This window comes from Pleurodeles waltl, chromosome 4_2, assembly GCF_031143425.1.
Source record: "Pleurodeles waltl isolate 20211129_DDA chromosome 4_2, aPleWal1.hap1.20221129, whole genome shotgun sequence".
NCBI lineage: Eukaryota > Metazoa > Chordata > Amphibia > Caudata > Salamandridae > Pleurodeles > Pleurodeles waltl.
Window position 1 is genome coordinate 70,489,670 of NC_090443.1, and position 25,656 is coordinate 70,515,325.

Sequence of the window (25,656 nt, forward strand, 5' to 3'; positions counted from 1 at the left end):
TCAAGCTCCATGTCACAGCCAACTTCACCATAAGCAGCACTCTACATACAACCAGGAATGCTTAGCAACTTTAACACCATCACAGACTTCACTGTAGCACTCCCCTTCACCCTTAATATTAGCATTTACATTGAACTAGGAGACTTGAACTTCCACCTGGAAGACGATGCTGACCCCAACTCAGAAGCACTCATTTAAACCTTGGACCAGACATCCAGTAACCGGATCAAGTTCAATGCCTGCATGATTGAAATCACCCAGTGAATGAAAACCAGCTATCTGAAGCTGAACACCTACAAGAACACAATTGTGATCTCAGGAAGAACACTTCATCGTGGCACACCACCTGGTGGCCAACACTGTTGGGATCGATGACCACAGCCCACACAAAGAACCTGTCTGTCACCATCGGCAGCAAACTCGACATGACCTCCTAAGTCAACCCCATCATAACCTCATGCTTCCATACTATTAGGATGCTGAGGACGATTTTAAAATGGCTCCCATTCAGTACCTGGAAATCCGACATGCATGCCCTCGTCACAAGCAAGATAGACTACGAGAACACCCTCTATGCCAGGAACAACAAAAAACTCACCTGAATACTGCAGACCACTCAGAACTCATCAGCCAGAATCAATCTTGACCTCCCATGCTGTACTCACATCACACCACTCCTGAAGGAGCTCTACTTGTTCTCCATACACCAACTTGCCCAATTCTAACTCCTCACTCACACATTCAAGGTAATGCACAACAGTGGCCCAGGATACCTTAACAGTTGCATCTATTTTCACAAACCTTCCAGACATCTCTGCTAATCCTGACTTCTACTTACACAGATCTCAGAAATAGGGAAATTCGATCTTGCAGCCTTCTTCTATATAGCTCCTACACATGAGAGCCTTCTCTTCACTTCTTGAATTCCACAAGAAGCTGAAGACCTGGCTTTCTGAGTAGTCTCAATAGGCCCTGCGTTTAACTACACTCACACCTGCTCAGCGCCAGAATATGCTCCTGAGTGATAATGCGCTCTACAGAGCTGCATAGCATAACATAAAATAACAAGGATTAAAGCACTGGTTGGTTGGGACAGGGAGTGCAGGCATTCCTCCATAGAGTTAGGCACATAGGCTGGAGTATCCCAGCGGGCTTTTCACAGCTTTGGACTCGATTAAGGTACATAATAGACCTGACTCACTGATACGTTTATGTTCATGGTCCACAGGTTCTCCTGTAAAAAGTCTTGTGTACTTTGCAAATCTGGGTGAAAGATGTAAGAAAATAAGAATATTTTGGCCTGGACTTCTGCCTGCGCTAGAGCTACCAGCTGCCAGAATGCAGTAGATCCTTAGCAGATGTTGCACTATCTCGTCTTCCTTTATTGTGTCTGTAGTATGCTTCTGCGTGGTGTTATAAAACATGTTTTAGTCCTTCTTTTTAAACCCTCCAATGTGATGTGACTTTTAGGTCTTTTTTTGTTTCATCAGACTTGTGAAATTAAAAAAAAACTCATAAATAAAAAGATATACATACAGAGAAGAGTTTACGGTCAACCCTCTTAATCAATTGGTCTGTGCAAGTGTCATTCACATTTTGCTTCTGCCCACCAGGGCATACAGCATGCAGCCATGGGTCAACACACTTCAGCCTCCAATGGTATTGTGCGGTGAGTTACACAAACTTGCGTCTTTGCCAGCACCCATTTGTATAAATAGCATTGGCAAAATCATTATGTCTGAGTTTCATGTGCTAACACATACATTGGTAGCACACAGAACAAGGCACATGAGAGGGAGCCAGGTGGAGTGGGCATGACAGCTTTATTTGAAATGTCTCTTCTGCAATTCAATGCCAACACTAAACAGGAGGTAAAATATACAAAATGTCGTTAGGTGAGAAATGGATACTCCACTGGCCTGCGTGAAGATGCGAGGGACAAAGTTGCAAGCAAATGGTTGAAGGAGGCTGACTGAAAAAAATAGTTGAAAGGGGGCAGACTCTCTATGATTATTGTTAGCAATACGTTTGCCAGCTGTGTTGTCAAACCCCAGAAGTAAAAGTAAATGTGCTTAATAGGCAATCCTGTATTTTAGTATCGACCTGCTTGTGTCAAAGGGAGCAGTATTTTGATTTAAAGTTTTGTTTTTCAATTCGTGTAGTATGCCATCATTTGGAACTCATTATGCTCCATTTGTCGAGCCCGCGTTGGCTTCCCCGATGCTTTTTTATGAGGCTCATTGACTTGGCTTCCATCTGTTTTCACCAGATATTTTTTAAGATCACCATTAGGCATTTCTTTCTTTGCTTTCCAACTTTCTTTCTGGCTTCTGGCAGATAATTTTCTTCCCAAGCAAATGGCCATCACATTTAGACGGCTGCATATGCATATGTTTAATTTTACATCTTTCTTCTATAAACATGAAAAAAATGCTTTAAAAAATCTAGGGCCAGATGTAGGAAGCTAAAAAATTGCGAGTTGGAAATTGGGAGTCGTTGCGACTCGCAATTTCCGACTCGCAATATGGTATCTAACAAGAAAAAGCAACTCCATTTTGCGACTCGCAAATGAAGTCGCACCGCAGATTGCGAGTCGGCTGTTTGCAAGGTCACTTTTAGCGAATGTGCTAAAAACGAACACGCAAATTGCGAGTGGGTGTCGCAAATTGCAACTGTGCCGCAAATTGAATGCAGGTGCAGCAGAACACTCTGGAAAACACTTCCTGGCACTTGATGATGACATCACAGCCAGGAAGTTTACTAATACACCTGGGAGGAGGGAGGACCACACCCATTTCCAACTGCTGAACAGCCAACAGGAGGAACAGCAGGTACAATGGAGGAGACAGCCAGAAAGAGAAAGCTAAAATTTGCAGAAAAAGAACTGGAGGTGCTGACAGACGAATGCTGCCAGCACCATGATCAACTCTTTGGGTGAGCAGCCCTCAGTGTGCCAGAGCAGGAAAAAAGGAGGATTTGGAGTGAAATCCAGGACAAAGTAAATTCAATGGGTGTGAGCCACAGGAGCATTGAGGAACTGAAGAAAAGGTGGTATGACCTGCGCTCCCGGACCAAGGAGAGGGTGGCAGAGTGCCTCCGGGAGATGAGGGGCACTGGAGGGGGACCATCTACCATACCACCACCCACACTCTTGGAGGAAAGAGTGGAGGAGAACCTGGTGCCAGAGGCAGTGTCCGGAATAGGAGAGCTGGACACGTCAGCGCCAGGACCATCAACCAGTGAGTACCATGAGACATGCATGTACACCCATATCTGCCATACCCCCACCCACCTAGTACACAGCAGCATGCACAACCAAAATAGCTTCAGTTCAGAGTAGCAACCACCTGAATGGTGCATTATGGGCAATGTAGTCAAGTAGGCAGCTGATAGGTGTAGGAAGTTGGCTCTGTATGTGCTATTTCAAAGTAAGGAATAGCATGCACAGAGTCCAAGGGTTCCCCTTAGAGGTAAAATAGTGGTAAAAATAGATAATACTAATGCTCTATTTTGTGGTAGTGTGGTCGAGCAGTAGGCTTATCCAAGGAGTAGTGTTAAGCATTTGTTGTACATACACATAGACAATAAATGAGGTATACACACTCAGAGACAAATCCAGCCAATAGGTTTTTGTATAGAAAAATATCTTTTCTTAGTTTATTTTAAGAACCACAGGTTCAAATTCTACATGTAATATCTCACTCGAAAGGTATTGCAGGTAAGTACTTTATGAACTTTAAATCATAAAAATTGCATGTATACTTTTCAAGTTATTGACAAATAGCTGTTTTAAAAGTGGACACTTAGTGCAATTTTCACAGTTCCTAGGGGAGGTAAGTATTTGTTAGGTTAACCAGGTAAGTAGGACACTTACAGGGCTTAGTTCTTGGTCCAAAGTGGCCCACCGTTGGGGGTTCAGAGCAACCCCAAAGTTACCACACCAGCAGCTCAGGGCCGGTCAGGTGCAGAGTTCAAAGTGGTGCCCAAAACACATAGGCTTCAATGGAGAAGGGGGTGCCCCGGTTCCAGTCTGCCAGCAGGTAAGTACCCGCGTCTTCGGAGGGCAGACCAGGGGGGTTTTGTAGGGCACCGGGGGGGACACAAGCCCACACAGGAATTTCACCCTCAGCGGCGCGGGGGCAGCCGGGTGCAGTGTTAGAACAAGCGTCGGGTTTGTAGTGTTAGTCTATGGGAGATCTCGGGATCTCTTCAGCGCTGCAGGCAGGCAAGGGGGGGGTTCCTCGGGGAAACCTCCACTTGGGCAAGGGAGAGGGACTCCTGGGGGTCACTTCTCCAGTGAAAGTCCGGTCCTTCAGGTCCTGGGGGCTGCGGGTGCAGGGTCTCTCCCAGGCGTCGGGACTTAGGATTCAAAGAGTCGCGGTCAGGGGAAGCCTCGGGATTCCCTCTGCAGGCGGCGCTGTGGGGGCTCAGGGGGGACAGGTTTTGGTACTCACAGTATCAGAGTAGTCCTGGGGTCCCTCCTGAGGTGTTGGATCTCCACCAGCCGAGTCGGGGTCGCCGGGTGCAGTGTTGCAAGTCTCACGCTTCTTGCGGGGAGCTTGCAGAGTTCTTTCAAGGCTGCTGGAAACAAAGTTGCAGCCTTTCTTGGAGCAGGTCCGCTGTCCTCGGGAGTTTCTTGTCTTTTCGAAGCAGGGGCAGTCCTCAGAGGATGTCGAGGTCGCTGGTCCCTTTGGAAGGCGTCGCTGGAGCAGGATCTTTGGAAGGCAGGAGACAGGCCGGTGAGTTTCTGGAGCCAAGGCAGTTGTCGTCTTCTGGTCTTCCTCTGCAGGGGTTTTCAGCTAGGCAGTCCTTCTTCTTGTAGTTGCAGGAATCTAATTTTCTAGGGTTCAGGGTAGCCCTTAAATACTAAATTTAAGGGCGTGTTTAGGTCTGGGGGGTTAGTAGCCAATGGCTACTAGCCCTGAGGGTGGGTACACCCTCTTTGTGCCTCCTCCCAAGGGGAGGGGGTCACATCCCTAATCCTATTGGGGGAATCCTCCTTCTACAAGATGGAGGATTTCTAAAAGTCAGAGTCACCTCAGCTCAGGACACCTTAGGGGCTGTCCTGACTGGCCAGTGACTCCTCCTTGTTTTTCTCATTATCTCTCCTGGACTTGCCGCCAAAAGTGGGGGCTGGGTCCAGGAGGCGGGCAACTCCACTAGCTGGAGTGCCCTGGGGCATTGTAACACGAAGCTTGAGCCTTTGAAGCTCACTGCTAGGTGTTACAGTTCCTGCAGGGGGGAGGTGTGAAGCACCTCCACCCAGAGCAGGCTTTGTTTCTGTCCTCAGAGAGCACAAAGGCTCTCACCGCATGAGGTCAGACACTCGTCTCTCAGCAGCAGGCTGGCACAGACCAGTCAGTCCTGCACTGAACAATTGGGTAAAATACAGGGGGTATCTCTAAGATGCCCTCTGTGTGCATTTTTTAATAAATCCAACACTGGCATCAGTGTGGGTTTATTATTCTGAGAAGTTTGATACTAAACTTCCCAGTATTCAGTGTAGCCATTATGGAGCTGTGGAGTTCGTTTTTGACAGACTCCCAGCCCATATACTCGTATGGCTACCCTGCACTTACAATGTCTAAGGTTTTGCTTAGACACTGTAGGGGCATAGTGCTCATGCACATATGCCCTCACCTGTGGTATAATGCACCCTGCCTTAGGGCTGTAAGGCCTACTAGAGGGGTGACTTACCTATGCCACAGGCAGTGGGAGGTTGGCATGGCACCCTGAGGGGAGTGCCATGTCGACTTAGTCATTTTCTCCCCATCAGCACACACAAGCTGGCAAGCAGTGTGTCTGTGCTGAGTGAGGGGTCCCTAGGGTGGCATAAGACATGCTGCAGCCCTTAGAGACCTTCCCTGGCATCAGGGCCCTTGGTACCAGGGGTACCAGTTACAAGGGACTTACCTAGGTGCCAGGGTTGTGCCAATTGTGGAAACAATGGTACATTTTAGGTGAAAGAACACTGGTGCTGGGGCCTGGTTAGCAGGGTCCCAGCACACTTCTCAGTCAAGTCAGCATCAGTATCAGGCAAAAAGTGGGGGGTAACTGCAACAGGGAGCCATTTCTTTACAATAGGCAACAGTTTATTAGGAAGCATATAACAGATGGTAGATACTGAAAGTGTGTTCCCTATGTCCCACAGGTCTCCCACAAGACACCACCTCCAGCCACACCGTCCAGGGGCCACAGGTCAGCCACCAGGCAGCACAGGACCCAGGAGCAGCCACCACAGGGACCTGCACCACCCAAACACATTCCCCTCCAGATGCACCAGTGGCCATACTGGAGATTGAGGCAGAACCCGGGCCCAGCCACAGTGCCAGCGTACAGGACACAGAACCACCACCGCGTCGCAGGCGACGTGTCAATGTCCCAACAGTGTCACAGGCAGCAGTAGGGGACGCCTCCATTTCTGCCGCCGAGGCTGCACTCATCCATGGTCAGCGCCTGCAGACAAGGGAAATGAGACTTATTTCAGGGGCCATGCGGCGCATGGAAAGAAACCAAACAACAGGGCTGCAACAGGTCCACACAGAGCTACAACAGCTAAACAGCAATGTAGGTGACCTTGCGCTCTCACTCAGACAACTGGTGGCTGAACTTGTCACGGAGAGAGAGGGTGCAAGGCGCCGTGACCGGCAGCTCATCCACCGCCTAGACCGCATGGCTGCCTCCATCGTCCGGCTGGCTGTAAACACCACAGGGCTGTCACGCCGCACAGTCAGCCTACAGGTGGACATGGGCCACTTTGCCAGCGATGTGGCTCGTGGGCTGGGACGCATTAGCCATGCAGTCGACATGATGGAGGCACGACAGGTGGCTAGGGGCGCAGCAGACACGCAAGACAGTGAGGAGGGCTCTATGATAAGTAGTGCATCTGCCACAGACACCAGGGTGTTGCGTAGTGGGAGTGCACGGCAGGGCACTGCAGACGCTCCAGGAACCAGCCATGCTGGGCGAGCACGGCGTAGGGTGTGAGCTACGCACTGACATACAGTGGGGGCACATGAGGTTAATGTGTCCTCATATCAGTAAATAGTTTATTGGTTCACATCATTAAAGTTCTTGTTTGTTCCACTTCACACCTGGGTTATTTGTGTGTGACATTCGTGTGTGTGGTGAAAGTTACCACGTACCTTCCAAAGTATTGGTTTGCAATGTGGTCCTGTCTCTGTCTGCTTTGCAATGCTTCTATCCCCATGATGGCGATGTGGTAGCTCTTGCTCGTCATCCTCCGACTCTGGGTCTTCAGGGTTGATATGGAGCCCACGTCTGGTGGCAATGTTGTGCAGTATAGCGCATGCGCCAACTATCTTGAATGCTGTTATTGGGGCATACTGGAGGGCACCTCCACTTCTGTGGAGGCATCTGAATCTTGCCTTCAACAGTCCAAAGGTCCTCTCTATAACATTTCGGGTCCTCCTATGTGCACTGTTGTATCGCCTCTCATTCTCATTGCTGGGTGTTAAGTACGGGGTAAGTATCCATGGTCGTAGTGCATATGCACTGTCACCTGTTTGGTAAAAATGAACAATGTTAGCTGGGCATGGATGGGTTCCACATTGACCTGTGTGAATGTCTGCAAGGTGTATTCAGCTATACCTAGGAGATATCCGTCTCCAAACTCCCCACGTTCTAGGCGTTGGTGTATCCCACTGTGCCTGAAAATGTAGGAGTCATGTGTACTCCCTGGAAATTTGGCTACCAGATCAGTTATAACATAATGGGCGTCACATACCACCTGGTGCCTTCTGGGTCCCCTTTTATACTTTGGTTATGGTTACCACCTGCTCTGAGTTAGTGGTAAATTGGAAGTGCAAAAAGGGCTTTTTGCGACTAGTCGCAATTTGCGAGTGGCTATTTCATATGGTTTGCGACTCGCAAATTGCGACTTCCTATTTGCGGGTCGCAAAATTGGGTCGCTATTTTTGCGAGTCGGTAATGGCTCGCATCGCAATTTGCGATTCGGGCCATTTGCGACTCGCAAAAGTTTGCTACATCTGGCCCCTAATGTTTCCGAAGGTGAAAGAGGGAGAGAAGGATAGCAAGAGAGGGAAAGGCAAGCATTGGCAAAGTCTATAGGTCTCGCCTATGCAAGAGCAATTGGCTTTGCCAATATGTTTTAGTCATTTTATACACCAACGTGGCTGCTGTTCAGCATGGATAAAAGTTTGTGGGGTTAAAGGAGAGTGGCATGGAGTTTCGTAAGTTGGAGTAAAGTGGAGTGTTAAGAAGTGGCATGAACAAGAGTAGAGTGGTGTAGAGCTGAGTGGCGTGAATTGAAGTAGAGTGTTGCGGAGTGGTGTGGAGGGAGGAGAGTGGATGTGCATAGAGTGGAATAGACTTGAGTGGCATAGAGTGGACTAAAGTGTCAAGTGGAATAGAGTGTTGTGGAGTAGCATAGTGTGTCGTGGAGTGGTGTAGAGCAGAGTTGAGTGGCACTGAGGGTGTTGCATAGAGTGGAGCAGAGTGTTGTAGAGTAGATGAGCCTAGAGTGGAGTAGATTGTCATAGAGTGGTGTGACATAGTGTGGAGTAGTTTGGAAGAGTAGAATGGCAGAGTGTGTAGAGTGTTCTGGAGTTGAGTGGTGTAGAGTAGAGTGGACTGGCATAGAGTGTCATATAGTGGAGTGGTATAGAGTAGAGTGAAGTACTTTGAGTGGAGTGGTGGAGTGGAGTAGAGTGGAGCAATGTGTCATAGAATAGAGTGGAGTAAAGTGGCATGGAGTCACACAGAGGGAGTTGCATAGAGCATCGCAGAGTGGAGTTGTGTTATAGTGTGGAATGGAGTAGTGTAGTCTGCTTTGGCATGGAGTGCAGAGACGTAGAGTAGAGAGGCAGGGAAGATTACACTGGTGTAAAGTGCAGTGCAGTGGCAGAGAGTGCAGTGGCTTGCAGTGGTATAGAATATATTAGAGTGGCAGGGAGTAATGCAGAGTGTAAGTGCATAGAGTGCATTGGTGTAGAGTGCAGTAGAGTGGCATAGAGTTGAGTGGTGCAGAGAGCAGTGGCATAGGTTACAGTGGTGCAGAGCAGAATAGAGTGGCATGGGCTGTAGTGACATAGAGAGCAGTGGTGTAGAGTGGCACAGTGGTGCAGAGTAATTGGCATAGAGGGCAGTGGCGCAGAGTGGTGTAGAGTACAGTAGAGTGGTACCACATAGAGTGCAGTGGTGCTGAGTGGAGTAGAGTGGCGTAGAGTGTTGTGGTATAGAGTCCAATGGTGTATAGTAGATTGTTTCAGAGTAGAGTGAAGTGGCGTGGAGTGGAGTGGTGAAGGGTTGCATGGAGTGGTGCAGGATAGGGTGCAGTGGAATCGAATAGTGGTGTAGAGTGCAGTGGCATAAAGAAGAGTGGTGCAGAGTAAAGTGGCATAATGTGCAGTGGAATAGAGTGCCGTGGTGCAGAGTAGAGTGGTGTAGAGTGCAATGGAGTAGAGTAGATTGTTTCAGAGTACAGTGAAGTAGTGTAGAGTGGAGTGGTGCAGGGTGGAGTAGAGTAGTGCAGAGTATAGTGCTGTGGCATAGATTAGTGGCATAGACTGCAAAGGCATAGAGTGCAGTGGCATACAGTACAGTGTTGCAGAGTATAATGGCAGAGTAGAGCAGTGCAGAGTAGAGCGGAGTGGCCTAGACTGGAGTGGTGTCAACTGAAGTGGCTAATACTGCAGTGGCACAGAGTATGGTGGGGTAGAGTGCCCTGGCAAAGAGGGCAGTGGTGCAGAGTGGAGTAGAGAGGCATAGAGTGTAGTGGCATAGAGTGCAGTGGTGCAGAATAGAGTAGAGAAGCATAGAGTGTAGAGGGATAGAGTACAGTGGTGCAGAGTAGAGTATAGAGGCATAGAGTGTAGAGGGTTAGAGTGCAGTGGTGAAGAGTAGAGTGGGGCAGAGAAGAGTAGAAAAGAATTCAGTGGCAGAGAGTGTAGTGCGGCAAAGTGAGTGTTGTAAAGTGAAGGGGTGTAGAGTGGCATAGAGTGGATTGGCGTACAGTGTAGTGGCATAGAGCAGTGGTTCCCAACCTGTGGTCCGGGGACCCCCGGGGGTCCGCGAAGCCTCTTCAGGGGTCCGCAAATGCTTAGAAAATTAAATAATATTAATAGATTAGGTACCCAGCTTTCTGTAATGACTCAGTAGGGGGGGGGGGCAGATTCCAATAATGATTCAGAGGGGGTCCCCGGGTTCCAGCAATGATGAATTAGGGGTCCACAGAAGTCAAAAGGTTGGGAACCACTGGCATAGAGTGTTGCAGAGTAGAGTATAGTGGAATACAATGCAGAGGTGCAGAGCAGATTGGCATAGAGTGCAGTGGGGTAGTGTATTGGTTTTAAGTAAAGTGGTGTAGAATGCATTGACATTGACTGCTGTGGCTTAAAGTGCAGCGGCGTAGAATAGAGTGGCATGGAGTGGAGTGGTGCAGGGTAGATTTCAGTCATGCAGAGTTGAATGTCACAGAGTGTAATTGAGTGGTGTAGAGTAGATTGTTTCAGACTAGAGTGCAGAGGCGTAGAGTGAAGTGTTGTAGAGTACAATGTCAGAGTGCAGTGGTGCAGAGTAGATTAGTGTGGCCTATAGTGGATTGGTGAAGAGTGCAGTGGCATAGAGTGGAGAGATGTAGGGTAGTGTAGTGGTGTACAGTGCATTGGGGTAGAGTGGCATAGAGTGCAGTGATGTAGAGAAGAGTAGCATAAAGTGAAGTGGCATAGAGTAGAATGGTGCAGAATGGAGTGATGCAGAGTGTAGTGGCGTAGAGTGTAGTGCTCTAGAGTGCATTGGCATAGAGTGCAGTGGAGTAGAGTGGCACTGGGTTCAGTGGCGGAGAGTGCAGTCTTGCAGAGTAGTGTGTCCTAGCGCACAGTGGCATAGAGTAAAGTGGCACAGAATACAGTGGCATAGACTACAGTGGTGCAGAGTAGAACAGAGTGGTGTACAGTACAGTGACAGAGAATGGAATGATGTAGAGTGGCGTAGCATGCAGTGGCACAGAGTATACGAGTATTAGTTCAGTCTTGCAAAGTAGAGTGTCATAGAGTGCAGTGGCGCAGAGCAGAGTGGCCATGAGTAGAGTGGTACAGAGTAGAGTAGGGCAGAGTAGAGTGGTGCATAGTAGAATAGAGTGGCATGCAGAAGCATAGCATACAGTGGCATAGCGTGTTTTAGCCTATACTGGTGTAGAGTGCAGTGGTGCAGAGTAGTTGCCTTAGAGTGCAGTGGGGTAGAGTGCATTGGTTTTAAGTAAAGTGGTGTTGAGTCTATTGGCACAGAGTGCAGTGGTTTAGAGTAGAGTGACATAGAGGGGAGTGGCATAGAGTAGTGCAGAGTAGAGTGATGTAGAGTGGCAGAGCACAGAGTGCAGTGGCGTAGAGTGGAATGCAGCAGAGTGGAGTAGAGTGGCATAGAGTGCATTGGCATGGAGTAGAGTGCTTCAGAATAAAGTGAAGTGGCAGAGTAGAGTAGAGAGGCGTAGAATGCAGTGACTTAGAGTGCAGTGGCATTGATTATATTGTTTCACAATAGAGTGAAGTGGCATAAAGTGGAGTGGGGCAGGGTAGAGTGGAGTGGTGTACAGTACAGTGCAGTGGCATAGATTAATATTGTAAAGTTCATTGTCATAGAGTGCAGTGGCATAAAGTACAGTGTTGCAAAGTAGGCTCTGTCTTCAAAGAAGCTTGGTGCTTACTTTTCTTTCTCTGACTTCAGAGTGAGAGAATTTATGTGACAATCCTGCTGGCTAAAGGTGATGTGCTAGAGGAAGGCTCTATAATGTTATTTGTTTTTTCTAGTACACAATGAAATGTAAACATCTGTAAATGAAATGTGTAGATATTTCAGAATACATTAGAATTGGGGAAGTACAAATTAAGCACATTTTTCTTGATTCTGAAGTTTAGTGGAAACAAATATTTTAATACGAGCAAAACAAATCAATAAACTAGGTGGTGACATTTCCACACATTATTGTTTGTGTGCTACATACTTTTGTCACTAAAATTGTATGTCTGTGCAAAAGTAATGGCCATTTTCTTCGAGCATGTGTAGTCTGTAATGGCAGTAAGCTGTTACACCATGCATGCTCCACTTTATGCCACTACACTGTACTCTGCACCACTCCACTCTACACCACTCCACTCTGTATCACTAAACTCTACTCTACACCACTCCACTCTATGCCACTGCACTCTACCCCACTTCACTTTCTGCCTCTCTACTCAGCACCACTGTACTATTCACCACTCCTCTCTATGCCACGCTACTCTACAGCACTGTAATCTATGGTGCTGCACTCTACACCAATGCACTCTACTCTGTACCACTCCATTCTACACCAATATACTCCACACCAATCCTATCCACTCTGCACCACTGCACTTTATGCCCCTGTACTCTACTTCACTGCACTCTATGCCACTTAATTCTACCCTGCTCTAGTCCACTCTATCCTGCACCAATCCATTCATCACCACTTCAGTCTACTATGAAACAGCCTACTTTGTCACTGCACTTAACGCCACTGCACTCTACTCTGCACCAGTCTACTCTGTGCCACTGTACACTACCCCACTTCACTCTACGCCGTTGCAATCAATGCTGCACCACTCCACACCACTTTATGCCATTCCACTCCGCTCTACCCACACCAAACCACTCTACGACACTCCACTTTATTACATGTCACTCCATTTCATGCCAGTCCATGGTACACCCCCCTACTCTATGAGTCGTCACTTTAGGACACACCACTCTACTCTACACAATGACAGGCCACTCCACTCTACTGTGACATGCCACTTCACTCTACTCTATGATGCGCCACTCCACTCTACTTCACGCCACTCCATGCCACTCCACTCTTCAACATGCCTCTCCACTGTTCTCCACCGTATGCCATTCCGCTCTATTCTACGACATGCCACTCCTTGCTCCTCCTCTTTAAGACACTCCACCTTACAACACTCGACTCTACAATACTCCAGTCTATGCCACTCCACCCTATGACAATGTACTCCACTCGACTCTACGGGACTCCACTTTACGGGACTCCATTCTATGACACTTTATGACACTCTACAGCCCTCCACTCTATGCCCCTCTACTCTTTGTCGTCCACTCTATCCCACTTCACTCTACGCTCCTCCACTCCACTGTCACTCCACTTTACTCCACTCTTTGCCACTCTCCGACACGCTTCGCAACTCTCTCTATGCCACTCCATGCCACTTTACTCCACTCTATTCTTTGACACACTACTCCACTCCCCTCTACACCATGCCACTCTATGATACTCTATGCCTCTCCACTCTATCACACTCCACTCTGCATCACACCACTGTATTACACTTTAGTTCACTCTATGCCATGTCATGCCACTCCACTCTACTTCACTCTGTGCCACTCCACTCTACAACACTTTATGCCACTTTACACCCCTCTACTCTATGCCACTCCACTCTACAACACTCCACTCTATGCCACTCTACAACACTCTACGCCACCCTACAATGCTCTACGCTACTCCCTCTATGCCACTCCTTGCTACGTACTCCACTATATTCTATGACATAGAACTCCACTCTACTCCACTGCTCCACTCTATGCCCCTTTATGCCACTCCACCCTATGACACTCCGTCATTCCACTCTACAACTCTCCACTCTACCTCCCTCGACACTACACCACTCTGCCACACCCTACTCCACTCTAAGCCATTCCATTCGACTACACTATTCCACTCTATGCCACTCCACTCTACAACAGGCTACTCCATTCTACGCCACTCTACTCCACTCTACTCCACTCTGTGACACTCTACTCACTCTGCCCCATTCAACTCTATGACACTCTACTACACTCTACGCCCTTTCACTTTATAACACTCTGCTTCCTCCATGACATAACACTCCACAACACTCCATGCCAACCTGTGCCACTCCACGTCACTCCACTCTACGATACTCCACTCCATGCCACCATCCTTTACGCCACCAACCTTAAGCCATGATGAACAGAAGCCACGCTGGCGTACAACATGGCTAAAACACATCGGCAGAACCAATAGCTCTTGCATAGGCAAGACCTTTTGGCTTTGCCAATGCTTGTTTCAGTTTTATATAGTGCAGACTCGAATTTCTGCACCAATCTCTCCCAGCAACCCACTTTATGATAAAGACAGCCTCTGCCCCTTTATGAAGGAGGAGCGGTGTGTCCTGATTCTGCTCTAAGTTGTATTCCTTTGTGAGAAGCATTGCTCTGCCCAGGTTCTGCTCTCTTTTGACTCTCTCCTGTCTGAGGCCTCTGCTTCCGGAAGAGCGGGGTTTGGACCAGACTCAAGAAACTTTGTGTTCTGCACAACTTATCTCTGTGAGAGGAACGCGGAGCAGACCTTGGAGAGAGGCCAATGTGGGCGAGGGGGTGCAGGGGCCCTTACTGTCAGCAGCAGGGAGGGGAGAGAGGGAGAATGAGGCGCGAGAGTTGATGATAAGAAGTGTTTTGAGTGGCACTCGCTTCTTCACGGAAAATTGGGACAGCTCCCTTGGAGACAGGGCACTCCTGAGGGGGAGGTCAAGCACGGTTCACACAGATGCCACTAACCTATGGATGATTTAAATGGCAGAGCTACCCATCGAAATACTTTCAGCATTTGGGCCCATATTTAAACTATGTTTGCGCCGGATTTGCATCATTTATTTTGGTACAAATTCGGCACAAACTTAACTCCATATTTATACTTTGGCACTAGACCCGTCTACCGCCAAAGTTATGGAGTGTGCGCCATTTTTTGTACTTGAAAACCTACCTTGCGCTAGTGACATGTAAGGTAGGCGTTCCCGTGTAAAAAATTACTCTAAGGCATGTGCGCCTTATTTATCCTCCGGTGTCAAAATGACGCACAGGAGGAGGCGGGCCTAAAACATGGGGTCCAGCCGAATTTGCGCCATTTTTTAACTCCTGGGTCAGGGCAGGCGTTAAGGGACCTGTGGGCTCATTTCCATGGTGGGAGACCATGGAAGCAGTCCACAGGTGCCCTTCCCTGCACCCAGGGACACCCCCTCCCACCCTTGCCCACCCCTGGAGGGCACCCATGGATGAAGGGACCCATCCATGATGAGAACAGGTAAGTGCAGGTAAGTATAATTATATTTTTTTAAGTGGCATGGGGGGCCTAACTTGGGCCCCCCTACATGCCACTGTGCCTAATGGCCATGCCAAAGGGACAGAAGTCCTCGGGGCATGGCCATTGGGTAGGGGGGCATGACTCCTGTCTTTGCTAAGACAGGAGTCATTGCCATGGGGGTTGTGCGTCAAACAATGGCGCCAGTCAGGTTAGAGCCAATATTTTTTACTCTAACCTGACTTACACCATTCTTTGGCGCACAACCCCCACTCTTCCCTTTGCATCCGCTGCCCGGTTTCCGTCATTTATTTTGACGCTATCCAGGCCGCAGCGCTGGCTAACGTCATTCCATAAATAAGGAGCCCGGCTGATGCGGTGGAATGGCGTTAGCCGGCGGTAAACTTTTTGACGCAAATCTACACGAGCAGTGATTTGCATCAAAAAGAATAAATATGGGCCTTAGAAACCAAAGTAATCCCTCGGTAAACAGACTTTAAAGCCAGGCCGGAGACTAAGGCCCATATTTATACTCTGTTCGCGCCAAATTTTTGCACCAGATTTGTGTCATTTATTTTGGCGCAAACTTAACTCTATATTTATACTTTGGCACTAGACCTGTCTAGCGCCAAAGTTATGGAGTGTGCGCCATTTTTGGTACTTGAAAAGCTACCTAGAGCTAATGACATGCAAGGTAGGCGTTCCTGTGCAAAAAATGACTAAGGCTTGTGTGCCTTATTTATCCTCCGGCGTCAAAACTACACACAGGGGGAGGCGGGCCTTAAAAAATGGCGCCCAGCCGGATTTGCGCCGTTTTGTAACGTCGGGTCAGGGCAGGCGTTAAGGGACCTGTGGGCTCATTTCCATGGTGGGAGACCATGGAAGCAGTCCACAGGTGCCCTTCCCTGCACCCAGGGACACCCCCTGCCACCCTCGCCCACCCCTGGAGGACACCCATGGATGGGGGGACCCATCCATGGTGAGTGCAGGTAAGTTCAGGTATGTATAATTTTTTTTTTTTAAGTGGCATAGGGGGGCCTAACTTGGGCCCCCCTATATGCCACTGTGCCCAATGGCCATGCCCATGGGACAGAAGTCCCTTGGGCATGGCCATTGGGCAGGGGGGCATGACTCCTGTCTTTGCTAAGACAGGAGTCATTTCCATGGGGATTGTGCATCAAAAAATGGCGCTATTCAGGTTAGAACCAATATTTTTTACTCTAACCTGACTTGCACCATTCTTTGGCGCACAACCCCCAGTCTTCCCTTCACCTCCGCTGCCCGGTTACCGTCATTTATTTTGACGCTAACCAGGCCGCAGCGCCGGCTAACGTCATTCCATAAATAAGGCACCCAGCTTGCACGTTGGAATGGTGTTAGCCGGCGGTAAACTTTATGACGCAAATCTGCGCTAGCGCTGATTTGCGTAAAAAAGTATAAATATGGGCATAAGGTCCCTCATGTTAGATGGACCCTTACAGGCTTGGTTACAGGGTGGCACAGTTCTTTCTCAAGTTACATAGCTTTTACAGGTGTAGACATTAAGATGGCACAGCTATTCCTCCGGCTATGCAGATATCAGAGGCCACTGGATCACACATCTGTCCTTTAGGCTTTATACGTCTCAGCCCATAGAGTCATGCATATTTCTACAGTTATGCACATCTGTCTGGCCTTGAAACATACTTAGCTTTCCTTAGGGATACACAGCCCTTACAGGCTCCGGACAGAGGACGGGACAGCCATCCTCAGGTTCCACAGATCTTAGATGCTCAGGCTCCAGCATGACACTGCTATGCATCAGATTGCACAGATCTTACAGGCTCAGGTCACACAAGCTCATGTCGTAGTGTCGCGACCGTTGCACAGACAGCAGAGTTATCCCTCATGTTCCATATATCATACGCTCAGGCAGTAGGACATTACAGATTTTTCTCGGGTTACCAGATTTTACAGACTGCAAGACTGACCCACTACCCTTTATGTTACACAGAATTTATATATAGGCTCAGGTCATAGGATGACGACCTACCCTGCAGGATACTCAGGCCCATATTTATACTTTTTGATGCAAAACTGCGCCAACGCAGTTTTGCGTCAAAAAAATTAGTGCCGGCTAACGCCATTCTGAAGCGCCATGCGGGCGCCGTATTTATTCAATGACGTTAGCCGGCGTTAGCCGCCGGCGCTGTCTGGTGTGCGTTAAAAAAACCGACGTACACCAGGCAGCGCCGGCGTGGGGGGAAAATGGCGTATGGGCGTCCACAAATCATGCAAGTCAGGCTGAGGCAAAAAAATCGCCACAACCCGATTTGCACCATTTTTTAACGACGCCCATCCCCCATTGAAATGACTCCTGTCTTAGCAAAGACAGGAGTCATGCCCCCTTGCCCAATGGCCATGCCCAGGGGACTTCTGTCCCCTGGGCATGGTCATTGGGCTTAGTGGCATGTAGGGGGGCACAAATTAGGCCCCCCTATGCCACAAAAAAAAAAAAAAAAAAATCCTTACCTGGACTTACCTTAATGTCCCTGGGGTGGGTCCCTCCATCCTTGGGTGTCCTCCTGGGGTGGGCAAGGGTGGCAGGGGGTGTCCCTGGGGGCAGGGGAGGGCACCTCTGGGCTCATTCTGAGCCCACAGGTCCCTTAACGCCTGCCCTGACCCAGGCGCTAAAATCCGGCGCAAATGCGGGTTTTTTAGACCCGCCCACTCCCGGGCGTCATTTTTGCCCGGGAGTATAAATACGACGCATATGCATCGCAGTTATTTTTTAAGACGGGAACGCCTACCTTGCATATCATTAACGCAAGGAAGGTGTTCACGCAAAAAAATGACGCTAACTCCATGAACTTTGGCGCTAGACGCGTCTAACGCCAAAGTATAAATATGGAGTTAGTTTTGCGTCGAATTTGCGTAGAAAAAAACGACGCAAATTCGGCGCAAACGGAGTATAAATATGCCCCTCAGATCTTTCAAGCTCAGGCCCTACCACAACACAGCTTTCCCTCAGATTACACAGCTCTTATGGCCACTAGGATAGTAAGGACATTCCACAGGTTAAGCAGATTTTAAATGTTCTACGAGTGCACAGGTATCCTTGGAGATATAAAGACTTTACAGGCTTAGTCTGTAGAATAATATAACTACCCATAAGATTTTAAAGCAGCTCAAGTATGACACGGATTATACAAACCTTACACTGCCAGCAGGAGAAATGGCACACCTGTCCATGTGGTTACTCAGGAACTGAAGACTCAGGCACCAGGGATGTCACACAGATCTTACAGGCTCAAATCCAATGAAGGGACGGCCTAGGAATGCGATACGGCCCTCGATGATTTTTAATGCCAGGCCCAAATTGCACTGATCAAGTAAGCAGAGTGATTCAGTCGGACTCTTATCAAAACTTCCACCCTAGGAAAAATTGAGTGTAACACTGTTTTTCAGCACAATTCAACAAGTGTCTTGCATTCAAATATTTTTTTTTTATAGGAAGACTTGGAGGCGAACATGTGAAATAGCACCAGAGCAAAGACAGTTTCACATTGCACATGCGTGTAAAGCACCATAGTTCAGAATGTCCCCCTATATCCAGACCAGTAGTTCCAAATATAGAAAACAATGTAACCAGGTAGGTTGTTCCCTAGTACGGCTAATCAGTAACCAGGTCTGAGCTGAGCTATACTCTCCTGGCCTGGCCCAGCCCCCACATTCATAATTGCTGATGGATGGATGAACACCCCAACTGCCCCATCCGTCCTCTCTTCGCCTGGCCTCTGTCGTCCCTGTCCCCACACTAACTCCTCAACTCACCTCTTACCTCCATGGCAAGGGGATGTAGTGGTATTTCCTCTGTGAGTCCCTAGTGGATTATGTCCCACTCAGAGGACATTTGGTGCCAGGAGATAGGGTGTGCAGAGACGGGGTGGGTTTTGACTATGTGTCAGATTAAGTCAGGCGTACTGAAGTTACCCTAACCATCGTCAGCCGAGCAGTTTAGCTAAAAGCCATGGGCCAAGTCAATAGATCCCAAAGGTGAGACATATTGGCTTTGTCATTGATTGTTTTTTTTTATTTTGCAGTTTTGTGCTAAATATATTTTTTATTTACTTATCCCAGTGGCATCTGCCTTATTGTGAAAAAAAATAGGAAAATGGCATCCCTGTGTTTCTTTACTGACACGTATGAGTGGTGACACATGCATGCGCTTATATGATGACGCGACAAGCAATAGTCATCGAGTCAGGGTGCCTATTTTGATTTTTTTTTCTGATTCTGTGCAGCATCGGTTAAAGGCATTTAGCATTTTTGACAGTGATACACTGCATCTCAAACTGCACTGGCAAAGTCAATAGATTCAAAAGGAGAGAGACCTGTTTGCTATGCAATTGATTGTTGTTTGCAGTTTCCCCTTTCAGTGCTTGCCCCTTTTTGTTGGTCTGCCCTAGAGACTGCTTTAGCTATCTTCCAAACCATGTATATTAAAAAAAAGAATAACGTTAAATATATATAAATATATATTTATATAAAGATATATATATATGTATACATACATATACACTCACACACACACACACACATATACACAGAGGGGCCATTGGTTTAAATTGTTATTCACGTTTTGCTGCCACCCACCACATCATATGGCATGGGACAGTGGGCACTGCACTCTCTGCCACTGACCTCTGTCACTTTACTCTGCACTACTCCACTCTACACTACTTCACTCTATGCCACCACACTGTACAGTACTATACTCTACCATGCACCACTCTATGCTACTCTGCACCACTCTATGCCACTACAGTCTATACCACTCAATCAGCTCTACTCTGCACTCTACGCCACTGCACTCTGTGCCACTCGACTCTACTGTGAACCACTGCCCTCTGCATCACTCAAATCTATGCCGCTCCAATCTGCACCACTCTATGCCACTGTACTCTGTGCCACTGCAATCTGAGCCACTCCACTCTGCACCACTCCACACCACTGCACTCTACTATGCACCACTCTAAACTCTGCCACTGCATTCTATGACGCTGCATTGTACACCATTCAATTCAATGCCACTGCACTCAGTGCAACTGCGCTCTTTGTCACTATACTCTGCAACACTCTATACCAATGCAGTCTTCACCAGTCCACTCTATGCCACTCCAGTGTGTGCCACTCTATGTCACTCCACACTATGGCATTCTAATACACAACCCTCTCTGCCACTTCACTCTATAACATTTTACTCTACTCTTTGCCTTTCCAGTCTACAACACTCCAGACCACTCTTCTCTACGCCACCATTTTTAGCCATGCTGAAGAGCAGCCAGGCTGGCACACAACATGGCTAAAACACATTGGCAAAGCCAATAGCTCTTGCATAGGCAAGACCTATTGGCTTTGCCAGTGCTTGTTTCTGTTGTTGCCCCCCCTTTGTTGTTTTCTTCTCTTGTTGTCTTCATTTGGTGTTGTTTTCCCTTTTCTCTGACCCTTTTCTAGCCCAGTTATTTCCCTGTATAGCTTCTTTTTACCCTTTTCTATTTTACTGCCTTTGACTACTCTTTTCCTTATCTCCTTCTCCGTCATTTTATTGGATTGTCATTTTTAGGTCGCAGCCTACCAAATCGTGCAGCTGTCTGGTTGCAAAGACTTCTTGGGGACATTCTGAAACGTTCCTGGGAATGCATTCTGCCCATTGCTTACCATTGGCTTTGTGGTTTGTACCTCTACACCCCTCTATGCCACCTCACTCTACGACACTCCCCTCTACGACACCCTATGTCATTCTATAACACTGCACTCCACCCAACACCACTCTACTCCACTCTATGCCACTCCAATGTATGGCACTCCATTCCACTCTATGCCACTGTGACACTGCACTCTACTCTACACCACTCCCTTCTATGGCACTCCACTCATGACATTCCACTGTACGACAGTTCACTATAACCCACTCCACTCTGTCCTACTCCTATCTGACCTACGTCACTCTGACCCACTCCACTCTATCACACTCCACTCTAACACACTAAATTCTATGACACTCTACGACACTCTAGTCCACTGTACTCTATGCCACTCCACTCTATGGCTACTCCACTTTATGCCACTGCACTCTACGCCAATCTACTCTGACACTTTATTCCCTCTGTGTTACACCTTTCCACTCTACTCTGTGACACTTTACTCAATGCTACTACCCTCCAATCTATGCCCCTCCAGTCTGTGACCCTCCACTCTACGCCCCTCCGCTCTACGACTCTCCACTCTATGACACACTCCCCTACACCACTCCACGCCACCTATGCCACTCTACACCCATCCAACCTATGCCCCTCCACTCTACAAAACTCTATACCACTCCACACCAATGTATGCCCCTCCACTTTATGGCCCTCTACTCTACGCCTCTCCACTCTACGACACTCCATAACACTCTATGCTACAACATTCTATGACACTCTGCTGTATGGCACTCTACACCACTTCACTCTACACCACTCTATGCCACTCCACTCTACAACACTCCACTCCATGTCACTCTACTCCACTTGACTTCACCACACTTTATTCCACTCTATGATGCTTTACTCCACCCTGTGCTAAACCACTCCACTCTACCCCACTCCACTCTATGCCACTCCAGTCTACGATACTCCATGTAAACCATGGTATTCCACACTAGCCCACTCCTCTCTATGACACTACCCTCTGACACTCCACTCTATGATGCTCTACGATACTCCATTCTACACCACTGTACTCCACTCCACCCTACACCTCCCAACTCTACAACACTCTACTCCACTCCACACCACAACACTCTGTGACTCTGTGCCCCTCTACTCTACTCCCATTCACTCTACGCCTTTCCACTCTACAACTTTCCACTCTGCTACACTCTACTGTACACCACTTTACTTTATAACACTCTACTCCACTCTATGCCACCCTGCTCTGTGACACTCAACACCACTCACTCCACTCTGCTCTACACCACTTCATATCTCTGTACTCCATTCCACTGCACTCCTCTCTACGTCACTCTTCTCCTCTCTGCAACACTATACTCCACTCTACTCTTCTCCACTCTATACCACTCCATTTCATGCCACTCTAATCCACTCCCTTTGTCACTCCACAACAGTCATCTCTACTGCACGCAACTCCCTCTATACCACTCCATGCCACTTTACTCCATCCTACACCGCTCCAATCTAATCCACTGTACCCCACGACACACTACCTCCCTCTACACCACTAATCCACTCTACACAACTCCATTCTACAAAATTCTGTGCCACCTCATTTTACAACACCCTATGCCACTCCACTCTACTCCACTCCATGCCACTACACTCTACGTCCCTCCACTCCCCTCTACACCACTCCACACCAGTCTACTCCACTCTGCTCCACAACAATCCACTCTACAACGCTCCACAACACTCCACTCCATTCTGTGCCACTCCACATACCTCCACTCCACACCATTCCTTGATGTGCTATGCCACTCCACAACACTCTACGGCACTCTACTCTGACACTCTGCTCCACTCGCCTCTACTCCACTAATGTTTAGCCATGCTGAGCAGCAGCCACGCTGGTGTACATGGCTAAAACACATTGGCAAAGCCAATAGCTCTTGCAAAGTAGAGACTTATTGGCTTTGGCAATGCTTGTTTACCATCAGTGTCTCTCTTTTCCAATTTTTTACTTTACTTTTATTTGTCCTTAAATGTGTGCCTTGATAAATGTTAGGTGGCAAGTTTTGCTGAATCATATTCTCACAGCAGCTGATCTTGAGCTGTGACGGTCTGTGTAAGATTAGTCAGAGGCCACAGCAGCTCAGGAGAAGGTGAGCACAGAGATGAAGACAGACTTCTATAAGGGTAAACCTTCCTCTGTCTCTGTACAGCTTGCCCATACCTCTCAAGGGATGAGGACCACAGTCTACGGCTACAGGAGAGGTCCTCTTCCCTGGCTAGGGCTCCCATGGTTTAGGAGTGTGGGCTGCACTTAGGTGGGCAAAGGCTGAGAAAGTGCCCATTGCTGAGAGTTGTATTTGGTGCTGTAGCCAGAGTCTCTGCAGTCCTGAGACCCCAAGCGCCCCAGGCTCCAGCTCACTCATATGTGTCTCATAGATGATGCATCAGCAAAGGGACTCACTTTCAATACCTGGGTCTCCAATGCTATTAACAAACTTACCCCCCTAGTCCCTGTAAAAAGGAATTCAAGAACTAGGCCATCAGCCAAGCCCCTTGGTATTCACAGTCCCTAGATGAGTTGCACTGTAACTGTAAGCACCTTGAACACAAACGGAGAAAGGGCTACTTGACCGAGGACCTAACAGAGTTTAAAAAAGCTCTGAAAGTGTAGCACGACCAAATTAAGATTGCTAAAAGAGCTTACTTTTCCTTGCAGATTGACAATGCTCAAGCGACTTGGAAGACTATCTTTAAAGTTGCCAAGTCATTCATGCAACTAACAGCAATCAGTAGGGAAATACTACCCTCACAAATCCTAGGTAATAAAATTTCTGATTATTCTGATGAAAAAAATGATTGATTCAGTTGGCATTTGATTGCCCGCTGCCTTCTGAGAACTCTTTAATTAGCGCTCCCCAATGCTCTTGGCTTTCCTTACAATTGCTTCAGGAAATCACCCTTGCTCAAACCTATCAAGCGATTCTGACATGTAGCTCATCATTTCCTTTTGATCCTTGTCCCCCTCATATTCTCCACAAAGTGGTACACTGTATCAACCCTATAATCAATGACCTACTGAACTCCTCCTTGTCAGCTGCCATAGTACCCACCAATTGGAAATTAGCTGTAGTGAAACCACTTCCTAATAACAGTGAACCGATCTCAGAGCATTGTCTAACCTGGGGCCCATCTCCTTTTTGCCAGCTTTACATAAAATGCTTGAAAAACTGGTCAATTCACAACTCATGACTTTCTTAGAGCAAGCACATATCTTGCATCCAAAAACATTTCAATAATGTCGTCCTTAGAGAAGACTTCTTTGGGCTCTGAGCTTAATTTTAAATGTTGCCTGGTTGAGATAATTCAGTAGATGCAAGGTAACCATCTGAAATGCAACACCGATAAAACTGAGATTGTGCTCTTTGGAAGCTCCAAAACGTTTGATCCTATCCTTTGGTGGCCCATTTTCACCCCACCCCCTTCTCCCCTGATCCAGGTTGGCAGAAATGTAGGAGCTAAATTTGACTCGGCCCTCTCCTTTCTGTCCCAAGCAACCACCGTGGCTGGCGCTTGCTTTGGCTTCATTAAATCCCTGAAAAAGTTATTTGACTTTCTTCTTGGAAAACAGTTGTTACTGCTTTAATAACATCACGGCTGGACTACTGTAAAAGCCTGTATGCCAGGTCCTCCAAACCCACCATCCAAAAGCTACAGGTGGTCCAACGTTCTGCCGCCAGATTGGTCCTGAAACTTCTCCGCCGGGCTTTAGCATCTGGAGCCCTGAGAACGCTACACTGGTTGCTGATTCACAAAAGAGTACTATTTAAGATCCCTCTACTAGTATTTAGAGCCCACAGAGCTTTAGGACCGAAATATCTATCCTCTAGATTTGCCCATTATGTCCCAGTATGACTGCTGAGGTCGTCAAATACTAATTTGATTAAGGGTCCCACATTCAGACTTAATCCTCAAGGAGGTAAATTGTTTGCTGTCCGAGGAGCCAAGGCATGGAATTGTATGTCCACATATGTTTGTATGATTGAACCAGAGCAAAGGTTCGGAAAGCAGCTGAAAACCTGGATTTCTGGTTTGCAGTCCGAGGAGCCAAGGCATGGAATTGTATGTCCACATATGTCTGTATGATTTAACCAGAGCAAAGGTTCGGAAAACAGCTGAAAACCTGGATTTTTGGTATATCTGATACACTTTGCTATACCCCCATGATCTGATTTAGGGGCTCTTTTTCAGTTTTCAACCTCACTAATTGTTTGTACAGCACCAGGATACTCCTTTGGGAGTGACAGTAATGCTTTATAAAACCCTGTCATTCATTCATTCATTCATTCATTCTCCACAGTATCCCCTTGGCCTTTTCCACCTATGGTGTAATTAGACCGAAGCTGTCTCTTAGATCTTTCAGGAACAGGCCATAAGAAAGCCATTGGCCAATGATTACACAGACATGTTAGGGTCAGAGTCTAGGGTGGACCATTTATGTCTAGTGTTACACAGTTCGTAACACTTCAGCTCATAGGACAGTACAGTTATCCCGCAGGTTCTATAGATCTTAAAATCAGTGTGTAGGATGGCCAGTTATCTCTCAGGTTACAGACAGTGCTTACAAGCGTGTATCATTGGGCAGTATAGCTTGCCCTCCAGTTCAAAATATCCTACAACATCAGTCCATAGGATGGCACAGCTTGCCCACTATTACCAATGGTCTTACAGACTCAGGCCATAGGATGGAACCTGTACACCACAGGTTACACGGATCTTAAATGCTCATACCCTAAGAAGGAACAACTATCCCTGGGTTTACACAGATCTTCCAGACTC